Genomic DNA, 6,051 nt, shown 5'->3' on the forward strand with positions numbered 1-6,051 from the left:
TATTTTATTTTCTTTCCTAATTCAAAGTTTCTCCAGCCGGAAATCAAACAACAACAAAAAAACAAAGAAACAGGAAAACAAACAAGCAAACACCTAACGTGGCCTCCTCAGGTTGGGTCTGCAGGCGGGCATAAACAAACACAGGAGATTACTCGTAGAGTACAACAGAAGTCATGAGAGCTTCACACTGAACGTGGCTGGCATCTCGGCATTGACCTTGACCTAATTGAACCTGTCCTAACAGGCCGTAACCCAACCCTGCAGACTCTGCTCAGTTCTGAGGAGGAGACAAGGAGACACAGCATGTTCAGACGACACATAGACAAACGTGATGACAACAGTGAACGGACAAAACATTACGGGTTCGTCTGGCTTAAATAGAGACACACAGGGGATAGACACAGGTGAACACATCTGTGATTGGGAGACATACCAATGTAGACACACTAGGGGGAGACAAAGCGGCAGCTCAGTAGTCCGGAGAACCAGATCTTATTCCCCGGGACTGTGGTGGTACAGGTGTAACATTTGTATGTTTTTTTTCCATCCCTAATTAACTTTTAAATCAAAATACGCTGGCCCGGAACAATGTCTGAAACGACCCGTTTTACTCTGATTTTCAGAGAAAAATGCACAGGACAACCTTTTCTGCATTTATGCTTAAATAAACGGAACTTGTTTGACACCTGTTTTTTTACAGAATATTTCACCTCTCCAATTGAACTCCACACAGCTATTATTTTGAACACACCTCATTTCAATTAATGGTTAAATTACACAGAATCAGCAAAATTACACAGAAAAAGCAAATGTAGTCTGTGTTTTACCTGATGGCGTAAAATGTTGCTGTTAAGGGGTTACTGCCTTTAGCAGCCTCACACAGCTCCTTTTGTAGCTGTTTCTTCCTCCTCTCCTTACGAGGCATGTCTGAAATATTTGTTATATTATTAGTAATAATTTTTTAAAAGATCTATATACATAAAACACACAAACATGCACATGCAGTGCTTATTAAATGTTTAAACTAGAGATACAATAATTTTACTGCTGTAAAATCAGCATTTTTTTCTAATTTGAAATATAAACAAAACATGCACCTAAAACGGTGGGCCGTGTCAGGAACTGCTCCTAGAGGGCACTGTGACCGTGGTTGTAGTCTTGTTAGAAGACCCAGTTTCCCAGAAGGGACCTCGGTCAGGTGATGATGAAGCTTCACCTGAGCCGAGGTGGCTCATTAGAGACGTTATAAAAGGTTGTTAGTTCTGGGAAACTGGGTCGAGCATTAAGACTGTCTAGTGGGCATTTGTTTTGTTCATTAGGAATTTATGTTTAAACTGGCTCGAAAGGCTTGGGCTCTGTTAGATGTAGATATGTGTATTTACGTTAACTTGTGTATGATGTAAGTACTGTTTCTTGTGTCTTTTGTCTATTTGTTTCTTGGTTTTAAGTTATGTTGTGTTCTAAGCCTAGGTGTGCGTGTGTCACTCGTAAGAGCGTGAATGTGTGGTATGTCACTCGTAGGAGCGCAGGTGTGTGTGTTGCTCGTTAGAGAGTGTATGGTAGTACGCCGCTCTTAGGAGCATAAGTGTGCGTGTGTCGCTCGTAAGAGCGTGAATGTGTGGTATGTCGCTCGTAGGAGCGCAGGTGTGTGTGTCGCTCGTAAGGGCGTGGGTGTATGGTAGTGCGCCGCTCTTAGGAGCATAGGTGTGCGTGTGTCGCTCGTAGAGCGTGAATGTGTGGTACACCGCTCGTAGGAGCATAGGTGTGCATGTGTCGCTCGTAAGAGCGCAGGTGTGCGTGTGTCGCTCTTTGGGGCGCACGAATGTGTACCAGGCTTGAAAGTCTTTATGTACTGTATGTTTAGTCAGAAGTCTCCATGTACTGTATGTTTAGTCAGAAGTCTCCACGTACTGTGTGTTTAGTCAGACGTCTCTGTGAGTTGTAAAGAGCCTATGAGTTTATTAAGCCTCCGTAGCCGGTACATTGGTTATTTAGTTTTGGGGAAGTTTTGTTTGTTTACGTGTCAATAAAAGACTGGTTATCTGACAAGAACCCTCTGCGTTTATGCCTGCCCTTTATCCGCTCACGGCGATGTAACATCAGCCTTTATACCAGAATCGTGACAGAATGCTCGACCTAAAACAAGGGCATAGCAGAGGGGGGCCCACAGTAAAGCCCCGAGAGTCTCCGGCGAGACTCTATCCCCATACAAGCGCAGCAGTGGAAGCCCGGCTGGGAGGGCAACCCAGCACTGCATCAGCCGCCCGGCTAGGAGGACAACCCAGCACTGCCTATGAGGCTTAAGTATCCAGAGCGACACAGTGCTGCCTCCGCCGCCCGGCTCACATGATCCGGTGCTGCCTCATCAGCCGGGTCTACAGAAAGGAACCAGAACCATCTCCATCACCTGACTGAGAGGACAATCCAGTGCTGCATCGGCCACCCGGCTCGGAGGACAACCCAGCGCTGCCTACGATGCTCGATTTCCCAGAGCGACGCAGTGCTGCCTCTGCCGCCTGGCCCACCTTGATCCGGCACTGCCTCTTCAGCCAGGTCCATCAACGGATCCGGAACTGGCTCCACCATCCTGCGCCGACCTCAGGGCTTCACCAACGCTAGATCTCGACAGCGAGCAGGGCTGCCGCCGTTGCCGAGCAACAAGGATAGATCGCTGCTGCATCTGCTGCCCGGCGTTGAGGAAGACCCAGTACTGCATCGGCCGCCCGGCTGGGAGGACAACTCAGTGCTGCCTTTGCTGCTTAGTATACGAGAGCAAGTCAGTGCGGCCTCCACCGCCCGGCCTACTACAGCGATCCAGTGCTGCCTCAACTGCCTGGGTCACATAAAGAGTCCAGCAGCTGCATCCGTGACTCGACTACGGTGGCTGTCCAGGTGCATGGCCCACCCTCCCACCCAGCTCAACGAACTAGATTGTCGATGTCGGGAGGTGGGCGAAGGCGTTGCCGATAGCGCTCCAGAGGAGCGTCTTAAGGGGGGGGTACTGTCAGGGACTGCCCCTAGAGGGCACTGTGGCCGTGGTTGTAGTCTTGTTAGAAGACCCAGTTTCCCAGAAGGCACCTCGGTCAGGTGATGATGAAGCTTCTCCTGAGCCGAGGTGGCTCATTAGAGACGTTATAAAAGGTTGTTAGTTCTGGGAAACTGGGTCGAGCATTAAGACTGTCTAGTGGGCATTTGTTTTGTTCATTAGGAATTTATGTTTAAACTGGCTCGAAAGGCTTGGGCTCTGTTAGATGTAGATATGTGTATTTACGTTAACTTGTGTATGATGTGAGTACTGTTTCTTGTGTCTTTTGTCCATTTGTTTCTTGGTTTTAAGTTATGTTGTATTCTAAGCCTAGGTGTGCGTGTGTCACTCGTAGAGCGTGAATGTGTGGTATGTCGCTCGTAGGAGCGCAGGTGTGTATGTCGCTCGTTAGAGAGTGTATGGTAGTACGCCGCTTTTAGGAGCATAGGTGTGCGTGTGTCGCCCGTAAGGGCGTGAATGTGTGGTATGTTGTTCGTAGGAGCGCAGGTGTGTGTGTCGCTCGTAAGGGCGTGGGTGTATGGTAGTGCGCCGCTCTTAGGAGCATAGGTGTGCGTGTCTCGCTCGTAGAGCGTGAATGTGTGGTACGCCGCTCGTAGGAGCATAGTTGTGCATGTGTCGCTCGTAAGAGCGCAGGTGTGCGTGTGTCGCTCTTTGGGGCGCACGAATGTGTACCAGGCTTGGAAGTCTTTATGTACTGTATGTTTAGTCAGAAGTCTTTATGTACTGTATGTTTAGTCAGAAGTCTCCACGTATTGTATGTTTAGTCAGAAGTCTCCACGTACTGTATGTTTAGTCAGAAGTCTCCACGTACTGTATGTTTAGTCAGACGTCTCTGTGAGTTGTAGAGAGCCTATGAGTTTATTAAGCCTCCGTAGCCGGTACATTGGTTATTTAGTTTTGGGGAAGTTTTGTTTGTTTACGTGTCAATAAAAGACTGGTTATCTGACAAGAACCCTCTGCGTTTATGCCTGCCCTTTATCCGCCCACGGCGATGTAACATCAGCCTTTATACCAGAATCGTGACAGGCCGAGCTACAAATATTACTACAAACAGACCCCCTGTAACACCCTTACCCAGTTAGCTAGCAGTTAATGACCACCACTACTTGTGCAGTTCATAAAAGGACAGGTAATGTTTGTCGCGCTGTTGCACAAACAGCACGCTTATTTATTTCAATTCATTTGTTGTTATAGACTATAGTGTGCGCTGTGCACCCTATTTACTGTTTTGTTGTGGTCTGCACCTATCCAATTAATTTCCCTGCTTCTTCTCCAGCTCAGCACCACCAGCCTGCAGAAAATGCGCGTGCACCCAGCTCGTAACAAGCGCGCTCTGCCCTCAAGGGCAAGCATCGGTTATTGGCAGTCATGTGACTAATGCAAGCCAGATCCTTTTATTTGGCAAAATTGATATTAATGGTTACATTTTATTGTTGAGGGGCAAAGACAGGGCTCCATACGCACATACACATTAAAAAACAAACAAAACAACAACAACCAAAAAAAACCCCAGGAAAAGGGCACTTGAGGCATCCTGGAGGAAAGTGGTGGGTGAATATTCCCCACCCCTCCCTTGCATGTGCCTGTCTACAAGTAAAATATTCACCATGAAGAAATATAATTTCCCCCAAAAACAATTATTGATCTGGTTACTGATGCTGGACTGCTATTATTTTGAATACAACTGTATAAAACACAAGCACCAAAAAAAGAAAGAAAAAATGGCCATTCTTTGTTTGATTTTATTAGTCGATGGACAAATTATGTTTCTCTCTGCCCTTAGAAAACTTGAGAGTGAGCAAAATCTCCACAAACACGCCGCATGGTCAACTACTAATCCGGTCGCTAAGACACTAGCAGTTCACTTAGATACACAGATATACACAGATATACATAAAATAGTATAATTAGCCCACACTTTGCTGAATGAGGCCGGTTGGATGTACTGCCATATTCTCTGAAACGCCTTTGGAGATGGCTTATGGTGGAGAAAGGAACATTCAATGCACGAGCAACAGATCTGGTTGACATTCCTGCTGTCAGCATGCTAATTGCATGCTCCCTCAATACTTGTGGCATCTGTGGCATTTTGCTGTGAGACAAAACTGCACATTCCAGGGTGGCCTTTTATTGTGGGCAGTATAAGGTACACCTGTGCACTACTCATGATGTCAGATCAGCATCTTGATGTGGCACACCTGTGAGGTCGGATAGATTATCTCAGCAAAGCAGAAGTGCTCACTATCACACATTTAGACTGATTTGTGAACAATGTTTGAGAGAAATGGTAATATTGTGTATCTGGAATGAATTTTAGATCTTTAAGTCCATCTCATGAAAAATCGGAGCAGAAACAAAGGTGTTGTGTTTATATTTTTGTTGAGTGTAATTACTCACCTCTCAAGACAGGCCCAGGAGTTGGGCACAGCACTCTAGGATGCCCAGGTTCCAAATTTGAGGACTTCTCTAAGGAAATGAGTAGGGTATTTGACTGTTCATGTCATGGCAGAGAGGCTGGATGCAAGCTACTGAAGCTCTGCCAAAGTTCTCGCTCAGCTTACGACTTTGCCATAGAGTTACGAACACTGGCTCTCTGTGGGTGGAACGATCAGGCATTGTGCAAGGGGTTCTTCGAGGGCCTGTAAGAGGCGTTTTGGGATAAACTAGCCTCTCCGGGCGCTCACCTCCTTACTTCAAGAGCTCATAGTCTGAATATTTCAGTGTCAACAAATGCTTTTTCTTTTCTGAAATATTTAATGTCATGAACAAACTGTCTAATGTTTGGGAAATGGTTTAGTATTAGTAGTAGAAACTAGTTTAATATTTTGGCCCCCCTTTGTCCCTTTTAAAAAACGGGTATGGATTCTTTGCTGTATAAGACTATAATTTTTTTTCCTGAGATCAGCTCAGACTTAGCAGAGTCTTATACTGTATGTATCCCTTACTGTTTGATTCAGTATCTTTTTTGGGGTGTTTCCTCCTCCTTTATGGTCTTTTTTCCTTTG

This window comes from Clarias gariepinus, chromosome 20, assembly GCF_024256425.1.
Source record: "Clarias gariepinus isolate MV-2021 ecotype Netherlands chromosome 20, CGAR_prim_01v2, whole genome shotgun sequence".
Classification (NCBI taxonomy): domain Eukaryota; kingdom Metazoa; phylum Chordata; class Actinopteri; order Siluriformes; family Clariidae; genus Clarias; species Clarias gariepinus.